General features: G+C 39.6%; 1 protein-coding gene across 3 annotated transcripts in view; it reads right to left on the bottom strand.

Annotated features, from left to right (window-relative positions):
- Positions 1–23851, bottom strand: part of SH3GL2 (SH3 domain containing GRB2 like 2, endophilin A1) — a 103909-nt gene that overhangs the window by 59362 nt on the left and 20696 nt on the right. The window contains exons 1-2 of one of the 3 annotated variants that reach the window (XM_075020588.1): positions 15868–15996; positions 12058–12111 (exon numbers count right to left, since the gene is read on the bottom strand). The exons of 1 other annotated variant lie outside the window; for it this stretch is intronic. The gene's annotated coding sequence lies outside the window, so the exon portion shown is untranslated. Of the gene's footprint in view, positions 1–12057; positions 12112–15659; positions 15752–15867; positions 15997–23851 lie in introns of those variants that run through there. One more of the 3 variants, XM_075020589.1, reaches the window with a different exon arrangement.

Genomic DNA, 23851 nt, shown 5'->3' with positions numbered 1-23851 from the left:
GGCAAAGTCCATTTTTAATAAAATGCACAAAAAATTGAATAATTATCACACTTAAAATATTTGCTACTGTACCATCTGGTTGTAGTAACATTTTTTACATGTGCAAGCACATTTGAGTGATTTGGGGGCTTTTTATGCTATCGGGAGACTTTATTAATTTGTGAAAGTCTTGCTTAATTAAGAGGCACAAAATCACAACTGAAATAAATCTAAAGGACAAAAGTAAAAAAAGACACTATTTTTCTACAACTATTTTGCTTTCACTTTAGGGAATTGGAGTATTTTCTTCTATTTTGGGCATAAAGACTCAGCTCTACTTACGCAAGATGAGTCATGGGGATTTCTCCCTGCTGAAACTGCCAACTTTACAGCCTTTATGACTTTTTAATGATGTACTTAAAAGCTTGCTACTCACTACAGCAATGAGGTACCTTACTCCACCCTAGGACTTGACCCTAACTTACCTTCAACTCTTTTGCCAATCACATTTCCTCCCCTTAGTGATATTGATAGGGCATACACAGTCAGTAAAGAGAGGTTTTGGAATCTGAGAGTTCAAGTCCCAGCTGAAGTTCAGTAAGAATATCTCCAGTGAAATCAATTAAGCTACACCATTTCTGCATCAGTTGACATCTGGCAGCTGGAGAGAACCTAAACCCACTTTTTGGTTAGGACAGATACTGTTTATGCTGCATTTGTTCTTGTTCCTTGCTAAAGCTAGACCTCTCTCTACCTGCTGAAGATCTGGCCTGCAGAACAACAAGTAAGGGCTGTGCAGAAGCATCTCTATGAATTTGGGGGGGGGTTCTTTAAGTGTGAAAGGAAAGGTCAAGTCCTTTTTCTCTTCTTCCCTGTCTGCAGTGAGCTTTCCAAACTAACATCAAATGGATTATCCAACTGTAAGAAGAGTCTGTCCACCATAAGCAGCTGCACTATTTATAATGTAATGTGATTTTAAACTAACTAAATTACAATTATTTAAACCAAACTGAAACAAGACTTGCTTAAACAAGAATGTGTTCCACCAACATTGTGGTTCTATCAAAACAGTTTCAAAATAATCTTTAAAAAAAAAAACAAACCAACAAATATAATCTGCAGCAAAGATTATAAGAATAATTATTACTTAATGGAGGTACAGTACAAAAACCCCAATCCTAGAAATATATTAGGATATGGTGGCTGCTAGACATCTGTAATAAAACCACTATCTTTGTAGCAAGTTGTTGAACAGCAGCATGCAGAACATCAGAGAGACACTCAAAAAAGAAAACGAACATTTCAAGATGAAAACATATCACCTGGGGTCAAGACTTTGTAAAATGTGGTAAGTGCATTTTGGCCCAGCTGCATTTATCTGGTGGCAAACCCAGCATCAGTTGGAGGCTCTCTGAAGCAAGTAAGTCCAACAAGTAGGACTTCACAGGAAAGTCTACCAGAACTGTCTAACCTCAGAGTTAAAGGGCTGAGAAGTCAGCTACACTTCTGAATACGGAAGGATTAATCTGATGATGCAGTATGCTTTTTAAAAATGTTTGTATTAGTTGCTTTTTAAGATGGGAGGGGCTTGACGCTATTTCATTCAGCAGCAATGTTTCCTTTCTTGTTCCATGATTTCAGATTTAGGGGACAATGCCTCAAAGCACAGAATCAGAGACATGTTCAATAAAGGTGCAGTAAGGCTCTATTTCTTTGGTGGTTTAAGGCTTTTAGCATGTTATACCTAAATGAATGGGAATATTTACACATTTTCATTTCTGATCAGGATGATGCAGTTACTGAGTACATCAAAAGGGCAAAATGTTCAGCACCCATCTAGCTCCACACCGAGCTTTAATAAAAGCTAACCTTGTAAATGCTCCTGATACTAATAACAAACATGAATCCTAAGGGTTAACTTCAACTGTCACTTCTGACTTTAGATGAAGGCAAACGATACAAAGCAAACCTCTAATATTCTGCACAATTTCAACAGCACCCTTGCCAGGTAACACCCACTAACCTCCAGAGAAAAAAGAAAAAACAATTGGTCCTGAAACAACGGGCAAAAAAAAGACAAGACATCAACCCAAAACTTCATCACGGAGAACCTTAACATGAACAAGAATGAAGAGGCTGGTTTATTTCTGAAGGTATCTATGTAAACTGTAGTATTTAGGACTTTTCTCCTCAATGTGCCTCCAAAAATATGTCATTTTAGGAAAAGAAAAGATACATTGTTGTAATCTAAAGAGAAGATTTTCTAAGATACTTATAATAGCTGAACAAGACTTTGCTGTTCCTCTGCATATTGAGAGTCTGGTATTTTCTAGGTACTCTCTGGGCTCTAAGTAATTCTTTAAAGAACAATTCTTGTCAGTACCAATATAAAATGAAGAACAGTATTATTAAACGGAGAATTAATGGCTAAGCCAGCCAAACTGTTTCTTAACAAAATCAATGTACATGTAAATTCCTGTGGGGGCTTGGTTTATTGGAAATACACTCGCTATCTGGCCAATATGGCAGCAAGTGGGAAAATGCCTTATACCTCTATGTTCATGGCAAAGAGAGAAGCTCACATACCAAAGACTTACACAGTTTTGTGTTACTGAAAAAGGGTACTGCTTAACAAAAAAAGAATATTGCATGTTTTTACTGAAATGCCTGTGCAAGAATTGAGTACATTACAGTAGGTGCTTGTTCCATATTCTTTCAGATAAATTCCAAGACAGTGCCTTTAACCTTCAGAGACCTGTGTTAATTGAAACATGCTCTGAAGACCGTAACACTCTCCCCATTTCCATGACTGATTTTTAAGGGAAGGAATTGTTGATAAACCATTGTCTTGAATGATCATTCGGCATTTGCTATTCACATCAGTGCAAAATACCCATTGATACTAGTGAAAGGGCATCAAAGTTAATTTAAGCATTATTCTCTGAGAATATACAGCACAGAAAGTGAGTAGGAGGAGGACAGCAGAGAAACTGGGTCCAGACACCCCACGGGAATATTGAGGTGGGAACTCAGAATTCTGGTCTTTGAATTTGCCTTTACAGCAGTTATCCTTGGCACCTGCAATATGACTATGCAGCTTCACCTGGTTCTAGTGAGGGTATCTGCATTACAAAGTTCTATTAGACTGTCTAGCCTGGCGCTACTGTAAGGTGCTATATGATGTACTAGGTCTTATCCCAAATCTCCTACTGCAGCATTAATTCTTAGCTGCTTTTTAAAGCTGGTAAGAACATATCAACATAGGGAGATTGGGATTCTCAGGATACTACCACTATAAACATGAGCAAAGTATTGAAAGCTACACCCACATCTTCGAGACCCAGAAGCTAACCCAGACATGTAGCTTCACATAACAGATATGAGAAGTTTGGGTCTTAATTAGCTGTGAAAGTCCTGAAGAGGAGGCACCACCAACAAAATAGTTTTTCTTTCCAGATGTAACTAATCAGTACAAAAAATGTGCCAGTTCATACCTGCCATTATTGCTGTAAAGCTGGGGGCAGGTCTGCCCTTAGTCCATGAAATACGCATTTTCACGCTACATACACTACTACGGTATTTTCCATTAGAAATGCCAAAGAATACAACTTAGGTAAGCTGTCTCAGAAAGAGATAGCTTGGGCCATGGTTCCTTTCCTCGTTAAAGGAAAAATCCCATCATAAAGCAAAGCAGGGCAGCAGCTGGCACTCACTGCCAGGAAGAGGAAGCCTGCTGGTCAGGGTCTAGCAACCTGCAGCCCAGACAAACTGCTGTTCCCACATTTAGATCCAGAGTCAGCTTCAAGGATGCTGACTACATTTCAGCTGAGTTTTCACATAGTCAGCCATTTGAAATACATATTAAAATGTTTCCTGGCGATCCATGTGTCATCTGCAGCCTGCAGGTCCAGGGCATTGTGCCTTGCAGCTGCAGAGGGACCTTATACTTACACTGGTGTGATATAGTTCCCAAGGATGTTTCTCTCAGCTTGAAGAAAAGGATATCTCAGGTCATCATCTCCTCCCTGAAGGCTTAACGACCAAATATGAAGTCACCTACTCCTTAGTTATTCTTCCTTAGTGGCTCCATATGAAAATATGCCATCCAACATAGCAGCCAGCAGTAATGGAAGCCAGTGCTGGAACCTCAAATGTAATTCGCTTACAAAATAACATACAAAGTAGTGCACTCCTCTGTTTTATAATCATCAAAAAATCCAACAGAATAAAAATGCAATTCTTAATTGTATGATACATACAAAGCTGTGCATACAGCAGAATGACAGATGCTCTTTCCATACCTGTTCACTTACATTTAAGGGATGAGGTGGAACACACTTTTAAAATTTCCCACATAAATGTTCAAATTTTCTTTTATTCTGGAGTAACACTATCAAAGGCAGTACACTAGAGGAAAAATGAGCACTTCTAAGGACACATAGCATGAGAGCAGGAGGTGAAAAAGCGTCACTTACTAGTCCGCAGTGTCTTCCAGAAGATGCATGTTTTAATTTTTCCTTGAAATGAGAAAGATACAATCTTTCTCTTAAAGACAGCTCCAAAAGAAATAGAATACTTTTCAAGGCTCCCTGTCTGCATAATATTAGCTACACACCACTCTCTCCTGTGATATTCCATGTGCTAAATCTACTTGACAGACTCATTTTGGAATATTCAGTCTCTTTAAAAATGAAGTAAAAATAAGTTCGTTTCTGCTGACAAGTGCTGATACTGTTCAGTTGTCTGAAGAAATCTAGATACAGTCTTTAATTACATAGCATTGTGTCTCTACCATAAGGTAACTCCTATGATCATGGTCTGTCATTACCACATTCAACTAGCACAAAGCAATCTCTTAAGGGAGGAACATTACTCATGTTCAATTTCCAAGAGCCTGATTTCTTAATGAATTCTCAGTGCCACCTATTAGTTCATTTCAAATGCACTGATACAGTTGATCATAAAGGAAAAACAAAAGAAAAGAGACAGAGGTCCTTCTGTCACTTGCTGAATGGTTATTTTTAGAAAGTTTTAAGATAGGAACCTGCTTCTTAAGCTATAAGTATTATAAAGGATCATCAGAGTTGGAGATGATTTATTGCTTCCATTTGTATGGATGATATGTGAATAATCAAAGATAAGGTCAAGTACCTGCACTCTTTCTTTTTTTGAACCAGATATGGAGATACCTCCATGTCAAGAGCCATTCACTGTTCTGCGTTTGTCACAGATTTGGACTTCCGCAAAGTACATTTCCTTCTTGCAAGATACTTCTGAGGATTATATTCACCAAGTGATTAAATGAAATAAATGCAAACAATAACACAGAGTTTAATTAGCAGATTGACATTCTTAACACAAGCTGTTTGCTTACATGCAGTGTCTGTTTATCTGGAAGGGAACAAGTGCATTTCGATAGTTTACCAGGGATTTTGACTAATACAGATCTAAGTAGCTGTGAGATAATCACACCTCTGCTTTTATCCTTATGTCTCCGCCCCATTCCTCCAGAAATAGATTTTATCATGCCCACAACAATCTTTAAATAAGACTTCTGTTAGAGTGATCCTGCCTGGTGTTAAGTCTATGTGGCTTAACTGGAACCGTGATAAATGTGCATGTGTCTACGTGATCATGACAGTAGTATCAAAATGGAAAAGCTCAACTTTTTAACAAAACCAGGAATTAGTAAGAGTACTTCCCTTCCCTCTCTTTCTCAACATACAATCTCTTAAAACTGAAGGCTGAAACATTAGTAGCAACATCTTTTTCTCTGTTCTTGCAAGTCCAGGAGGGTAAAAATAACATGCTAGCAGTCTGTATGTCATGGACTTACTCTGCTTTTGAACTCTACAGATGAAGCTGTAAGAGCAAGAACTGTGTAAGAAGGATTTTCTCTGCCTACACATCAGTAGCAATGATACAACTTTGCCAAGCAAACTGTGCTTATTAGGGTTGATTTTTTTCTGCTTGCATGTAAATATGGGTAATGCTGTGTCCAAAGCACTAACAAAACAGCCTTTGATTTTACTAATGTACAATGCACATCCCATACAAATTATACTTGCACAGGAGAGCTGTCTTACAATTTGACACAAGTAAATTGCCCACCCCATTGCCTCAGTTTCCTCACCTGTGGAAAACAGATAAAAATCTTTGAGATGCTGCCATAGGAGGCACTGTAAGTGAAAAGTGCTACTGCTGTATGAAAAGAGGATTTGTTCAGCTAAATCTCCCAGCCTCCTATGAAGCCATTTTCTCTACATGCTTCTCCCCTTTTTGAAAGCAGCTTTTACAAGAATGATTGCATGTGATTTCTAGGAGAACTTTGCATCCACAAATATTCATGGAAGCAGTGGAAATTATAGGCAACTTCTTAATGTAAAGCAAAATGTGGGTGAAGTTAGACTCAACAGATGCTATGCTACACACGTTCCTCTCAGAAAAAGAGTAACAGCTGTTGAGTTCTGCTTTGTGGGGCCTAGCTACAACAGCATGATAAAGAGCATTGGAACAGATACATAAACTTCTCGCTTGACTGTACTTGACAGACAGGTACCTTTATGGTCACAATATCTGGACATACTGATGCATATTCTGTAAATTCATTTCCTTTCCAGCCCCACTCCCTCCTTTCTATACTGCAGAAGATGTCTCCAAAATCTGTTTGAACTGATTGCTCTAAATGCGCAGGGTTAATTGTAACCAGCTGGCCCAGAACACAGTACACATTTAAATACCTTGTGAGGAAGCCAAAACATTAGACTTCCTTTTTCTTCCTCCTTTCCTTACTGTAGTTGCTGCTAAAACCTGCTTTGCTCCTACAGATGCCAGCAGGCCCTGGTGTCCTGTGGAATGAGTTGTTCATGATGTTTTGCTGAAAGGGAAAACACAGGTATCCACTCATCTGGAGACCTTTTAAAGTACCACTAACACACACGTGCACCAAAACAAGCTCAATTTTCAGTCTTGTTTGTTCTTCCCATGTTTCACCTTCCATCCGCAGCCGGGGTTCTGTTCCATTAGCAGCCTTCCAAGCCCTCGGAGAATGGTTAAGGGAATGTAGTAGAGAAAAACACTTTCAGTATCTGCACACTTCTATGTCTTCAGTTAGGTTTTTATTATAACATTAACATTTAAGTCTCTTCGGAGGGTCTTGGTTAGCATTAAGTAACAATTTGGTATAATGAAAATGATATGGCAGTAAAATAATTTAAGCAAGAGATGTTGCAAATATTGACTCCCTGCCCTCCCCTCAGTCCCTGGATAGAAATCTTCCAAATCCAATATGGTCAAACCAGGTAGGGGAACATCACATCTCACAGACATGTTCCCAGTCACTCAAAAGATCACTTGTTCATTTGTTAGATCTGCTTCAGGAATAAGGTGTAACATCCCCATTTTGGTGACTGAAAGACTGCTAAGAAAAATAGGAGACATGGCCATTGAAGAATTCTCCCATTTTCTGAATGAGTGTTATAAGGCCTGGTAAGAGAAGTAGTACAATGAATCCACTACAAAAAGAGAGATGACCATCCCAAATTGAGTATAAGATCAGATCTTCTCACTGCATAGAAGGCATGAAGCATTGAACACTTCAGAGAGATGAACATCAGTTTTCTTAACCCCAGTTCTTTTGAAGTATAAGAAAGGTGCTCAGCTACTAATTTGTCTAAAGGCTACAATTCAGCTGGTTATCTCTAGAAACAGAACTAAGGTCACTGAGAGATTTTAAAAGCCAGTAAAAGTTTGGATGCATTCTCGCCTAGGGGTAAGCTGAACAGGATTTTTCAGGATTTCAAGTTTGGAATTTCAGGGACAGATTTCAGCTAAGTCTGCTTTCAAATCCAGCGGTAAGGACAAATGGCCTGCAAAACGTATATTATTACCATATGTACTGGAGAAAAGAATCTACCTGATTTTTATTTCTCAAGTTAAGTTTGAAGCCTGACATTGTTAAGTAAAAAATCATTGCATTTAGGATGCCAAAAAAACAAACCATAAAAGGTAATTTTAGCTACCTTCCAAAGTAAAACTACACAACTTCATGGTGAGTATCTCCTAACACTGAAATGCAGCACTTTCACAAAGCTTTGTTAGTCAAGAAGTCATAATATATAGAGAATTTCAAGATCCTCCCCTAGACTCAGAGAATGGTAAACCTATGTGGGAATATAAATGGCTTATAAATTAATGATCTGTTTTCCCTGATGTGTTCCAAATAAAAAATAAGATGGCTGTTTCATTACCAATTTTGATTGCCATCAATGCCTGAGCACAAAGCTCTTCAGCCAAAGAAAATAAGACTGGCCCACAGAAGTACTTAAAGTCAACTGGCAGGGAACTGTGGCTGACTCTTCTTCAGTCTGGAGGAAGCAAAAGTCACATGATTCCACTTAAAAGTAGTGATGACTTGTGCTCCAAGACAAGTGCAAACTGCATCCCAACAGACCAGGAAGAATCAGAGAGGAGACAAGCCTAGCAATTGAGACACACTTTATTCTGCTCTTATTCCTTACTATCAGAACATAATGCTCTTCCAGTGTATCCACCATTTCAGGTCACTTTGGGTTTACATTTTAAAGCCCTGTGTAACTATCATATTTCTATGAAAACCTAAATTTTTACTCAAGCATGATGCTTAAGCAGATGGCATTCTCCTGTAAGCAGTTCAGAAGCACAATTTTTACCATCTGAGAAAGGGTTACAAGCATTTACCCCTTGCAATGGCAAATAGAACAATTTAAGAAGATTCATTGCTAAGAGACCATGATGATGTATCTTGCAGCAAGAAATTCAGACTGAAGAAATGGTATAATAAGCAGATGAATATCATATACAGCAATGACTAGGTGCGATACTTATTTTAGGTAACAAAAAGGTAAGCATAATCTGAATGACTCATCAAGTATACATGACTGCAGACCTATATGCGTCTCAGCTAGCAGCTGTTGCCTGCTTAATTTAGCAGCTAACAAGAAAACTTGATAGTTTGTAGTGAGACAATGATTTATTGTAGCTTCCAAGTTTTTAATAAATTTATTTTGCATTTGTTGAAATATTGCAACCAGCCAAGCAATAAACCCCATGTCACTTTCTCCATATCACATTTTTATTTCGCCTGTTAAAATTTTAAATGTCTCAAAAATGCACTTTGTTTTAGTCCACAAAAAAATTAATCATTACATAACAAATGATGGATCCTTTGGTATAACATAGAAGTATGGTAAGCCATGTTACCAGTTAATAGAGTAGCTACGGCAAAAGGTTTCTTATTCTAGAGCATAGAGATCTGTTCCAGAGTCTGTGATGTTTTAAACTTGTTTCTCCTTGTCCTTAATTCAAAATAAACATTTAGCCAAGTCCTTAGATGGCAGAAAGTCTGGACCTCAGAGGAGCCTAGCAAAGACTGTACCAGCAGATGATATTAGGATGCTATGTACCTGTAAGCTTCACACCACTGCAAAAAAATGTGTATTTATTTTCAACTATGACTCATGTTTGAATAAAAAGCCTGTGGAAAAGAGCACGCCTTCACAGACACTTGAAAAGAAATCACAAAACTTATAAATTCTGTTAAAAAAACCCAAAAGGTTCTTCTGTAGTTCACAGTAGCTATGAGGAAGCTCAGGATGGGTACACTTGGTTGTATAAGCAAGTAATTAAAATTACTTACTTAACAGATACTCCTTAGTGCATACACTGGTGGTTTCACAGTATCACCACATTACATTATGTAATGAGGAATTTCATTAGTATTTCTTCTGCCTATGGTTTTCTCTGCAGAAAGTGGTAAAAGACTCATTTTGGAGGCACAGTGGAAGACATCCAAGTACCAGTGCAAATAGGATTCCAGGATGAATGATTGACATCCCACTAATTTTCCAAGTGGGGAAACTGAGGGAAAAGACAGATGATTTGGTTTGCTCTTGGACATAAAAGTCAGCAGCATGCCATTAATAGATTCTGATATTAAGTATTAAACAAAAGTTTTTCTCATCAGCTAGGCTTCTTTGTTACGTATGTCTGTATAAAGCAATAGAGACAGGTAGGCTGTGGCATAGAAGCAGATTTCAAATCACTGAAATTTGCACACTTTAAGTAATCCTATACTCAAAATAACACTACACTCCTTCGAAGTACCCAAGCTCCAACCATCAAACACATTTCCAAGTACTAGAATACAGTTGACCTAAGTATGGAGACACTGAGATGACAATGATACAAATTGACTTTGTGACTTCTGCTGGTAAAACCAAAACCACCATGGAAAAAAATGGACTAGTGAGTCTTTTTTTTCAGTCTCTGTTCCTGTTTACCCAAAAAAGGTTAACTGTGTGAGGATAAGTGCAGAAATAATAGGACAGCAGCCACTGAAAGTCACCTGCATGACATACTACTTTAGCAGCTATTACATTGTAGGAAAGCACAGCTGACAGGCACATTACTTGCTTGTCTGCATATGTTCAGAAACAAATCAGCAGTAAGGAAAATAAAATATAGGTAAAATATTATGTCACAGAAGTGTTGTCTCCACCTCTTCACCAGCTGATTTAAACTCAGAGCTGCTCACCCTCAACTGAATAAAAAGTCCACAGTTTTGCTCAGTTACTAGTCAGGCAAGGTCTTACTGAAGCCAATGGATTTATTTCTTGTGTAAAGACTGAATAAAGGCATCAAGATTTACTCTACAAATGGAAACTCAAACATTTAATTAGTACTTTAACCCAAAGGACTGTATTATGTAGTAACATTTACACATTAATTTTTCAAGGTATCGTTTTCATCTCTCTTGCATTCAATAGAACTAGTAGACTTGCTGAATGAAGCTAGTTTTATGGTCTGACAATCATCTTGAAATGCTCTTAATAGCATCAAATCAAATATAGTCAAAATACATTATCTTTACCATGTTCCACCCTTTGCTAGGTAGAAAAACATGACTCAGAAAAGGTATTATCATGTCCTTAAGAATTATAATCTAAAAGCCTCCTACAGCCCATCCTTCTGTGGAAGGCTTTATAAGCAAAGCAACTCATAGCATACCAGACCATACCTCTTTTCACACATCTGCAGCCCATAAAGGGGAAAATACACTTGATATGATCTCCCAAGCAGAGGAAAATTTTCCTAATCATATTTCTTTAAATTCAATGAAAGAAGTTAAAATTTTACTTAAAGAGCTGACAATTCTTGTGGAAGTGAAGTTTACCTGAAAGTTTAATTTTTATGAAAAATAAAAAACATAAGCAGAAATGGAGTTTTACTGAAAACATTTTAACCCTGCTTGTTTACTCCCATGCACCAGCTCCACTGAAGACGGGTTTTCCACGGTCTGTGAATTAATTTCCAGTGAACATCACTGACCCTGCACTAAGAATCCAAGAAAACGAGAAGGGGAAACATCCTCTTGCAGCCCTGATTCATACACAAGCAGGAAATTAAATAGGAGAGTGGAAGAGTAAGACTATCACTAACTAGAAGTCATCACTAACTGATAAGGGTTTGAAATAAAATCCATGCAGTTCCTGCCATAAAACATAATTTCAAAATGAAGCCGCATTGAGAAATCTAGAAAGGAGATTGACCAGTGGGAATAATCCTTGCAGGAAATTAACATGCAAGAGTTAGGAAGACTACAAAAGCCATTTGAAAGGAAAGTTGTTTCAAATTGCATGTGTCTTGATAGGCGGAGAAATGTTTTCGGTATACATATGGTAGGTTTCACAGACTCACAAATAAAAACTGAAAAATAGTGTTTATACCTTTTTAAGTATAAAAAGCATGTAATATTATGCCAAAGATGTGCACTTTCCTGTGTTACCCAAAATCGATGCTTTAAAAACAAATACTAGAAATCCTTTGGAGTAGACATTACTGGCGTCTTTCCATTTTGATACAAGTTGACACAGAGAACTGGAGAGGTAATGGCATCTCTAAGATGTCAGTTTTCCAGGGATTTCGCTTTCGGCTAGCCATAGACATTTCAAAGCTTATGCTTCCTTTTTTTCAGAAATAAGCATGAATTTTTGAAACATAGCTTTGAATGTACTTTGCTAAAGGTTCAGAAATACTGACCAGTATTTCTCACAATTTCCATCTGCTTCAGAAAGACTTGTCAATGGTTTTTTCCTAAAAAAAAAAAAAAACAAAACCAAAACTAAAAACCTATGAAGATGACATGTGAAGAAAATGTCTCAAGATTAGTGATATAATCATAACACATAAAAATTAGAAGGCAACTGAATCAACTTTACATATTTCGCCCAGATCATCAGATGGCAAATGAATTTTTCCAGTACTGTTAGGCACATATCAGAGTTTTACAATTTCCTATTTACTGGCACAGATAATCTCCAGGAAGCTGCTTCTTATTCCAGAAGCTGCAGCAGTTAAATAACAAGCTAAGACAGCTGGGTTCAATTTAGGTTGCAGATTACTCATTCACTCAAAAAGATAACCACTGTTAGGCTAGTGAAAGCCAGCAGTGCTGCTATTACTGAACCCAGTTGCTATGTCCAGCTTTTTTCTATTTAGGACATGAAGGAAATACTTCTAAAAGGCTACTATTTTCCAGGGGAAAAAAAAAAGGACACAAATTTAATTTGTAAGCAATGACAATGTTTTCTCAAAAATAACTACCATTCTTAAGATGCCACGTTAGTATAAATTAAAGAGATTAAAAGAACAGGAATTTGACATTTACAGCTTTTTTGAGAACATTTGTATACATCTCCTATATTTTACTCTGTAACTGATTTGCCATTTTCTGCCTAAAATCTTTGCATGCTGGGGAAAGATTTTGGGAAGGGACTACTATTATAGATAATGGTATAATTTTTTTCTTATTTAGCTCATAAACAAATTATAGTAGGAAATAGCAGGGTTACTCAAGGGTGGGTGTAGCATCTCAATCTATGTACTTTAATTTTCCAGCTGTCTCAATTTCAATTCCCATCCACTCCTTTCCCATCAGAAATCTCAACTGGTTGTACGCTGACTTGCACAAAGGCACTAAAAGATTCTCTGCCGTATTTTCCATGGGATATTTGGAGAAATCTTCATTCCAAGTACAAGTCCTAGGGTTTGATATCATTCCATACAGGCTTAAAATCAAAATCTCTATCTAGTTTTTAGTACACAGTAATCACTTGCCAATTTCTGATTTTAGTGGGGATTTTGTTTTGTTTTGTTTTTCCATCTGAATACAGTAAACAGAATACCAGATTCTGGTGAAATACTTAAAGACAGCTTATGGTGAAATGTGTTCATCGATTACTCACATTTGGCTCCAAGCATTTCCCACGTGCCTAACACGTAACTTCACCAGATGTTCTAATTTATCGAAAACCTATTCTAGGGTGTGGACCTCATCCTATCAAAGGTAACTCCTCAGAAACTCTTCGCAAGGCAGAGAGAGGAAAATGACCAGTACTATTGCAAGAGTATCCAACTGCCTTATTGTATTTTGACTTATTTATTTGTAGAACATATTAACGAATTTTGGAGTGACTGACTAAAACTATTCCATGGCTAAAGCATCAGTTCCGCACAAAAAAGGGGCACCTGTACCCTAATATGTTTTTGACTGAAACCTGAATCATGCCTTGTAAAAGTTCCTTGCATGATCAAAGCCTAAGTGATGGCATCTTTTGCTATATGGGCAGAACTTTTTGTGACAACTTGAGCTTCTTCTTTAAGAGTTTTCACATCTTCACTACTTACTTATCTTTTATTTCTGCGTGCAGTCATGACAGTTACTTTTGGAATATCTCATCTGTAAACTATATACCTCCATGCTTGCACACTGATGACTTCTATTTGAAGCATCAGTTAATAGGTCAGTATCTTAAGAATTGAAGTGCCCTAAGTCCATCCATCACAAGTTAGAATATCACTTCAGTGCAACTGTGACTTGCAAAGTTTCCATATGTTCAGAAATGGAAACAAATAATCTTTCCAGTATTAACTGGTTTCTGGCTCTGAATCTGAGAATTAGTTAAATTACAGTATGATAGTTATTTTTTACCATTAAGTTCTTATTTTTCATGTTTAAGTTCTAGTGGCATTTCCCTAGTAACACAATGTGTTTAAGAGCTTCTGCATAACAGAAGCTTTTCAACACAGGGACATTCTCTGTCATACAGAAGCAAGTATATTCATGGCATAAACAAGCAGTTTAATTCATACCAGTGAAAGCTCACAGGTAAGCCTTCAAAGATACATAATCCACACCCATTTAAATATTGTGCTTTCCCAGTGCACATTAGTATTACAGCCATCAAAAGTTCATCTGTCAAAACATGATGAAAAGAATTTCTACAAAATCTGAAAGCTTTTGAAACTTTATTCCCCATCTATAAGTAGTTACAGGAGGGCCACAGCTCTATCCTTGCTTATGACTGCAATGGAGATAATCCTGGCAGAAAGTAACGTTTGCTGTACATTGGTAACTTGCTGACTACTGGTTAACTGGTTGTATTACAGTAGTGTATTCTCAGATTCCTTGATCCTTCACAGTATTCACACTGGTATTACAATCTGTCGCTGAAGCACCATTTTCTAGTAGATTAGAAACCAGGAGAAATGACTCAAGGGAATAGCAACAGACCGCAGATTTAAAGGGACACTGTGAAGGCTGATAAACTCAAATGTAATTCCTTGCTTTGTATTGTTATTACAGTAGTGCTACGATGTAAGATGCTGTAGTTGCGAGAAGCATACTTCAGAAACACAGTATTTTGCCAGCAGGTCTACAATCATAAGCCAGTGTATACCAAGTCGGAGAAAAAAACATATAGGAAAAAAAAGAGTTTCCATATACAAGCTTCTTGCATGAAAAATGTCTTTAAACAGCATCCAAACAGTATAATAACCCCCAGAAAGAATCATTCAATTCCTATTGCTCTCATTCTTTTAATTAAGAGTGCAAGTCTTGTAAGCAGCCTTTGAACACTTTAAAGAAATACTGAAGTTGCCTTAAAAAAAGGGGCTTAATAAAGGAAATAAGATACATGAACTGTAGAAGGGATACAAAGTTCACAAATACCTGCAGCACTACCTGATTTAAGTTCACTGTTATTAAAAGGACTTTTAAAAAATCAAACAGCAGTGCTCATAAAGCACAAAGAAAATAGTTTACAAATCCTTTCAGGGTTAAATTTTAATGACGATCTTTAAGCCAAACATCCAAGAATTTGAGAGTTGTTATTACTGGAGTATCATGTCTGCTTTTGGCAACAATGCTGCACTTAAATATTTTTGAATTATAATAGAAATTATTAATATTTAGTATTTACGCAAACAGAACTGGAGACATTTCAGGCAAAATCTGCGTCTCGCCGAGGTGCACGGAGTTTAGAAATGGCACAACGCTGACCACTATTGTATGGTATCACCTCTTCACTTTCCGCGTATGCAGCGCCGTAAACAAAAAGTAACAATAATGAAGAAAAGGACTTTATTCTAGATGCCCTGGCTTCCTGAGGGTTGTCCTTAACATCTCTTATAAAAGGCTGGATCAGCCCAGGCCGTGACAGCAGTGCCGCGGCACAAGGCCAGCACAGCCGGCCCCGGGCCAGCTGAGCCCCCGCCCCGTGTCCGTGGGACATTACGTAATGCGCCGATAAGCCGGACGGAGCTGACCACCCCCCGCCACTCAACGCGGCCTTGCCCCCTACCCGGCGAACCCGGAGAGCCGGAGGCGCTCGCACTGCTCCACCAGCGCAGGAGGGCAGGGGGCAACGCTGCCCCCGACGAGGGCTCGCAGTTCCTCATGTCCCCGAACGGGCGACCTCCGGCACGCGACCTACTTGCCGTGCCCCCCCCCCCCCCCCCCCCCCGCGACACGCCAACAGCGGCGTTACGTAAGCGCGGTAATACTCTTACGTCAGCCGGGAAAGGCCCGGCAGGGGGTGGAGCAGGGCTGCTCCCCCCCCGCCCCGCTCCTTCCTCACCCCTTGTCGTTTGGTGGTAACTGCAGTTCGTTACGTGAGGGCCTGCCCCGACGCCGCGCCGACGTCCCCCCGCCGGCCGGCAGGCAGCTGTCCGACCCCCGCAGCTCCACGGGGCGGGGCGGGGCGGGGGCGGGGGCGCAGCCCCGCTCCCCAGCGAGCCGCCCCGCGTCCCACCGAACACGACAAAGGGGCAAAGGGGCTGCTCACAGGGCGAGACACGAGAGAGGAACCGCACCCGGGCACAGGCGCTGCAGGCAGGCATCGAAGGTGCCGTCGCCTCAAGCCTTCGAGAGACTGATGAACAAAAAAGGGAAAGGAAAAAAAAACTAAAACGGGAGAAGTGTGGCAGGTTTGCTATTCGAGGACTGCTTAGACTATGTGTGCTCAAGGTAAAGCTTATCTACTTTAAGATTCTGCTCACAACAGAGCATGCTTAAAGAGTCGCAGACTTGCTAATTAAGGACACACATCCACTAGAGAAAGGAGGGGTTGGCAAGAGCAACAAAGCCCCTGGTGTCCTCAGATGACGTGTGACCATAAAAGCACAAAATGAGCAGGGGTATTCTTACCCAAACGAAGACCACTAGCCTCAGATGACGTGTGACCATAAAAGCACAAAATGAGGAGGGGTATTCTTACCCAAACAAAGACCACCAGAGACCGACGCGCAGGCGTAGAAGACTCTGGGATGATTGCTCAAGAGAACAACACATCATGCCTGCTCAACATAACGAATATGCAGTAGTTAGGTGGAACACATGTATTAAGACAGGTGTGGTGTTTTAACTGTGGTGTTTAAGTCTGGACTGAAAAACTTCAGTAGGTGTGCTCGATTTGTGGAAATCTTCCACCTTGCACCCTGCACAGAATAAAGCAATGTCTCCTTTCTAAACACACTTCGTGTGTTTCGGGAGTTACTTTCTCATCACATTAACAGTGCCATCCTTAAAATTTTCCTAACTGCTGAAACTCTTACGCTGACGTGCTGCTCTACGCCCTAAAAACAGATCGATGCAAACTACCAATGTGGTTCTTTGAAGAATGAGTTTAAAATGGTTCAGCATAGTTGCTTTCAGTCCTCAGCAGGAGAGAATGTGTTAATTAGTCCCACTGACACAGCCTCAACAGCATATTTGACTATTTGGAGACAAGGACAGTGACAAACTCTCTACAGCAAAAACAGGTTCTAAGCACAGCTCATCAGGAATTGAATGACTCGTTTCTCTTAGAAAAACAATGGAGATTTTTCTTCTGCTGTTAGTGTCCCAGGGTTTATCTCCGTTTGAGCCAGCCACCAATAAAAAGAGTACAACTTTTTTTGAAGGGATGGACAGAATGATTTAGCACTGATCTGCTGATGGCTCCTTCCTATCCTCTCTCTCTGCAGCATGTGAACCAGCCATAGCCCCAGCCAGCAAGCTTCCAGATCCAAGATTAACCTGAACCATCTTGTACTTTTAGTCACGGATGTTCCTCATTTAGCACCCAACAGTCAGCCACAATAGCAATCACCATTTAAGCTGGAGCCAGAGCCAAGGCGTCTGGCTGAGATTGTAACAAGTCTTCCTCCATTCCTATGCGTATAAAAATGAATTGATTACTTTACAATGAAAAACTGAGCTTTTCATTTCAAGATGTAGTCTTGAATGTGAACTTTATTCATTTTTAGCCACAAATGCAAAGACACGCAAAGTGTTGCAAAGATCTCCTTTTTCCTTGGTGAATCCTTGCAGGACCCAGTGTTTATCTGACTGCAAATTCCCAAGTGCTTATGCTTCCAAGCTATTAATAATGAGAAGGTGAAGGAATAGCAAGCATAAGAAACTGTAGCTGTGTTCTCTGTACCCTAAAAATGCCATGTCCGAACAGCAAAGTTATTAACTTTGTATTCCTTTGCAAGAGTGTGAGGTTTAAATGGAATATAATATTGAACAATCCACTTACACTGACAATGTCACTGTTCCCTTCAGGCAGTCCCAATCCACATCACTATTCAAAGCGCAACCCACACTTCCAGTCAGCACAGAGAATACACAAAATATTAGGACACATTTTTTTAATGTAATAAATGCTTACATTGTCTGTAAACCATTTTCCAGCTACCAGCAGATATTCAGATCCCCATACTGTCTGTCTGTGGTACAAGGCTCTCAAGTTACAACAGAGAGAGACGATGGCATGAGATGCCTGGGGAAGTCGGTTACAAAATAAAAATTCCTTCATTTCTAACCAGCCCACGCTCAGTCTAAGACTGATCTCCCCATTACTGAAGACAACTGCAATTTTCCCCACCACTTTCAGTTACAGAAGGGATCCAGCCCTACATGCCAGTAATAAAGCCTTTTCCATTTCCTGGCTCTTGTGACAAGCAAGAAGTCAACTGATGATCCCAGATTACTTTGCTCTAAGAATGTACTAAAATGACAGCGGACATACTGCTGACATCTTGAACAAAGACTTCATGGACTGAGAGCTCAGAGTCTTTCAGAATCACAGCCCAAGCTTAACTCTGAATTATCCTAAGGTATCATACATGATCATGCTGAGCCGAGTGAGCACCTTTCTAGCAGCCATCTACGAAAACCTGTTTGGTACCTTGCACAGTGTGTACGAGTACAGGACTTCCACAAGCGAGAAATTCTCACTGCTGCCTCCTACCACTTCAACCCATCAGGAGTCTAAAACTCATTTCAGCAGCATAACACTCCTGCTTATGAATTTTTTATAAGCCCTAATGACAACTTATCTCTGTCAGAGAGATTTAGTAGGAACTAGAATGACAGGGGCACTCTTACCACTAGGATCACCCTAATTGCCTTAAACATCCCTGTAGACTTTAGCAAAGAAATCCTGGGATACGTGTCCAACACATCACTGCTTCCCGCTCACCCATAAGCCAGCTGCCACAAGGTGGCAAGGCAGAGAACAGGCTGTTGTGAACTCTTCAATTCCCTTTGGACTACTGCCAACAGTCTGCACTGATAACTAAGTGAAGAAGTATGGTATATGTAACATAAGCACTCAGAATAGCCTTCCCTTTTCTATTACATTCCTAGTGAGAGATGATGTTAAAAGCTTAAACCATACTGCTGTTAGTAGAACACTGCCAGGCCTTTGGTCTGGCTATGACAATGCTATTCATTCCCAGCTTCCACATCTCCCCTGTGGTTGCTTTCCAGACAAGAAAAAACTAAGGATAAACAATTAAGCAAATTTCTCTTTCAGTATTTTTCCCCTTTTAGTCTGCAAAAGTAAAACTTAACTAAAATTAAACCCACAAGTACTTGGCTGAAGCTCTGGATCTCCCCACTGAAACAACTGTTTATCATCGTTGGAAGTATAGATAATTTTTTTCATCTAGTAGGCAACTGATGGTGCTGTTTTTAAAAAATAAATCTTCTAGTGGAAAAAAAAATTAAATAGAAAATGAGCCTTTTATCTGCTGCTGAAAATGGTGACTATTTTCCACTAGTTCAACAGTACAAATTATCTAAGTTCTTGTTGTTAAAAGCAAACTATCCCTCTGTGTAGTTGTACATGAGGAATTTATATGATTCCATCAAAAATGAAAATGAGCTCTATATAAGGTACTATTAGAAAGACTGAAAAACCAAACCGTGAATGCCACGTTGACAGAAGGAACTCAAGTTCCTATTACATTTCATTGGACTCCACCACCATGGTGAGAATTAATCTTAAATGATAATACTACTATTACATACTAGTACTATGACCAGCTTATATCAACAAGGTTAGTATTAGATGTTTTCAGAGAAAAGCAGATGTTCTATTGATAGTTCTGTGAATGCTCTGTATTCTCCTGTATGCTTGTGTTTTTATACACCACCAAACCAGATACACGAACAGTATCAGATTTGTCTTCCACCAGCTTATCGCAACATGATTATACCAAGATGGACTTCTCAAAAAGTCTGAACTTCTTTTCTCTTAGCATGTGTTGTTAATTCCTGCAAATTATTATTTTTTTCAATGTTTCTTCAAGACTAGTATCAGGAGAGTTCAAAGGAAAGATGGAACACAAATACAAAACAAGATTTCCTTCAGTCTCCCTCTTGTAGTGGACATTTTAAATATTTCTGAATGGAAAAGGGATGTGCACTAAATAGCATTCTGCTGGAAGAAAGGTAAAAGTAGACTACAGTCAAGCTTCTCCACAGAGAAGCCTATTTCTTAGGCTGAAATAAATCAAAAGCAAGAGCTGAGAGTAAATGCAGCTTCCCTTTAAGGGGAAGTCACAGGGGAGCAATATGCTCTGGGCCACCGACACATAGCACACTCTATGCTGGAAACCACAGACTTGAGTGAAAGCGCTCCCAGCCAAAACAGGCATCACTGTTCCAATGTCACTGATCTCTGTGCAAGTAAGCACAAAGGAAAGAACAGTGGAAGACTTGATTTTCAAATCAGCAGAGTTCTGGGGAAGCCTAGAAGAAATGTGACTTTGTAATGTCCCACAGACCCTATTAACATGCTGATGCAAATTTCAGGTCAGTACTGGCTTTTCAGCCGAGTATCATCTTCTGTGATTCTGGAATTGCTCATCCATAAAGCCAACAAATCAATGTACTTATTTTTACTGTCTCATTTGAAAACTCCCTTGACAAATAGAATAGCCTTTTTTTCATTTCCTCTACCTATGGACTGCAATAAATCATTCATTTAACACTTAGTTCACCGTTAATTCATCTACTTGGCATAGTAAGTACCTAAATCTCAAGCATGTGCACTGAGATTTGGGTATTTTGAACATGACCAAAATGTCAAATGGACTTTTCTATATGAAGTTAAATTACAAAGTTATTATTTTATTGATGCTGTTGAACTTCTACAATACCCTTCAAATCATTTCCCTTCCTGTCTTAATTAGATACGCTATTCCTACAAAACACAGTTAGCTTGAATCTTCCCTACAGATCCACTTTCTTCAGATTCCCTTTGTAGGCCTCCACATAGTTCAGGGGGAAGAAAAGCAGAGAAAAGATAATAAGCTTGAAAGCCTTGAACAATGAATAATCCCTTTGACAGTGCTGGATTCTGCAGAGGTTAGTGCTCAAAAGCAGTTTAAAATTATTTACTAAATTAACTGGAATTTGTGCTTGCTGCAGACTAAAAGCATGCAATACAATAGTTACGGTGGCTTAGCTGTGCTGCGGCACTTTGATAATGAGCATCACTGAATGTGTCAGAGCCTGAGATGTGTCAGAACTTTAGCCATCATTGCATCACAAAGACACTCTCATCACAAAAAACAAGATTGAAATACCAATTGTCGTTGGTGTAATTTGGACTTTACAGTCAAAAGTATTTGTGTATTACCACACATGACTCATTTCTTAACTAATTGTTTACCATGATCTCCTAAAGTTACTTGTGTGAACATGAAGGGGATTATTGTGGTATGTCAGCATTTCCTATAAAGACTGCATTCCCATCTGGAAATGCATCAGCATTTTTCCTCCCTCAGGCCAACTCTAAAAATGTGTATTTTTTAACCCCAGCATTTGTGTTTTGAATGTTTGTGTTTCTCCTTTTTAGACAGCTTACAATGGAAACTTAAATTTTCAAGAGCTCTTTTTTTCTGTTCCTATGAAAAAGTCATTATTTATATGAAAGGACTTACTCAATATCCCTGTTTTAGGAAAATTAAATCCCCAGTTCTCATACTTGCACAACTAGAGAGCTTCCAGAGGGAGTCCTGAGAAGAAGGATAGTAAACACTCTTACTTGTTTTAAAATGCCAGTGAGGCTGCATCTACCAGTCTCACCCACTAATCCTCACTGTTGTGCTTGTCTCCAACCTGTTTTTGTCTCCTGAACACAGTGTTTTCTGGAGCAATGCTCTACCGAAGCCTTCTCCTTTTCCTCCCACAACAGTAATTCTGCTACCACTTGCATCCCTGATGCCAAGGGGTCCCTCACTTAGCCATCTAAATCAAAACTGACTTTGCTGACTGAGGCAGCACCAGGGCTTCAGGGAAAGGCCCAGAGGATGTTGTCCTCTCTGCCATTATGAAAGAAGCGACAGCATTTATCACCAGGTAAGTTCCCTTGCTCTTACTATACCCTACTTGCTAACAAGTAGGCTGTGGTTTGCAGTGTCAGTGGATGTCTGCCTTGCTTTCAGAGCCTTTCACTTCTAAATAACCCTTCCACTCTGAGAAACTGAAGCTGCTTAAGAAAGAACAGCAGACAATCAATGAAACCCTGGCTTAAAAAATGCTTGCAAATGCGAACTGAAACTTCTGTGCCCCAATCAAATGCTTCTAAGGACTTTCTGCCTACATCCCCTACATCCCATGGATAAATGTTTCAGTGTATCAACACTTCACAAAAATTTTGTGAAAATTTGTAGTTCTCAGCAAAAATTGCTCTGTTCCATAGCTGGTGTAAAAGCATTACTCCTGTGTCACGTGATTACTTATTAGCAAGACCATCTCCACAGGACAAATCAGCCAGGGGCTTCACCAGCAAAAGAAGCAACACTGGATTTGGAACGTACCAGTGAGGATCAGGGAGGAAAATCAGTAAGAGAGGAGTGTCTTCCAAGATAAAAAGCCACATATATATCTACTTACATTTCATTTAGTCATACAGAGAATACTTACTCCCAAGCACATATATGTGTTTTAAATATATTACAAGCCTAACTGGGCTTTAACTACTGTTCAATTACTGTTTACTAGTGAAAGAAGATGCTGTAACACTCTCAGTTTGACCTACTGCTTACTTCAGAATCACAGACAGCTGTTCCCACTACCACCACAGTAGTTGGCATCATCGCTGGATATATTATTTCATGTTGTTTTGGGCTTGTGTGGCAGGGTTTTGGTAGCAGGTGAGGGAGGCTACAGGGATGGCTCCTAGAAGCTTCCCCGGCTCCAAATGGCACCCGCCTCTGGCCAAAGCCAAGCCCATCAGCGACAGTGGTAGCACCTTTGGGATAAGTATTTAAGAAGGAGAAACCTGCAGCAGAGAGGGGAGTGGAATGCGAGGGAGACCCCTCTGCAGACACCGAGGTCAGTGCAGCAGGAGGGGAGGAGGAGCGGGGGAGGAGGGGATGCCCCTGCAGCCCGTGGTGAGACGGCAGGCTGTGTCCCCCAGCCCACGGAGGGGAGCAGGGGAGCAAGTGCCCACCTGCAGCCCGTGGGAAGGACCCACACTGGAGCAGGGGACAAGTGAGGAGTCCTCCCCCTGAGGAGGAAGGAGCAGCAGAGACAAGGTGTGATGAACTGACCCCAGCTCCCATTCCCCGTCCCCCTGCGCTGCCAGGGGGAGGAGGGAGAGAAAGTTGGGAGAGGTGGGGGGAAGGTGTTTCAAGTTTGGATTTACTTCTCATTATCCTTGTTTTGATTTGATTGATAACAAACTAAATTAATTTTGTCTTTTTTTCCCCAAGTTGAGTCTGGTTTTCACCCGTGACTATAACTGGTGTGTGATCCCTCCCTGTCCTTGTCTCAACCCACAAGCTTTCCTTTGTATTTTCTCCTCCCCACCCCACTGGCAGGGGCAAGGACTGAGTGAGCAATAGCGTGGTGCTTTGTTACTGGCTGGGCTTAAACCACAACACATGTCCTCACTGAAATTTTGAAGTATTTGTGTTTTGAATTTTCTTCAACACGTCAGAGGTAGCTCAAGGAAGAACCACCTATCTGAGAATTCAAGTTCAAAGAAAACCACTGTGCAGAACTTGAAGTAGAAAAATAATCTATTTTCTTTCCCAAAATACACAGAACAAAAATTCTATAATATATTACAATAAAGTAATAATAAACATTAGGATTTTAAGAGATTAAAAATTTCTTCTATAGTCAGAATGAATTAAGCTACAGAAATTACCTATACAAAAATGTTTGATGTGTTATGTATAAATATCTATCTCACAAGCTCCTGTTTAC

The sequence above is a fragment of the Buteo buteo genome, chromosome Z, assembly GCF_964188355.1.
Source record: "Buteo buteo chromosome Z, bButBut1.hap1.1, whole genome shotgun sequence".
In the NCBI taxonomy this organism is placed as follows: domain Eukaryota; kingdom Metazoa; phylum Chordata; class Aves; order Accipitriformes; family Accipitridae; genus Buteo; species Buteo buteo.
The sequence above is the reverse complement of the archived record's forward strand: the minus strand, read 5'-3'. Positions and strand labels throughout refer to the sequence as shown.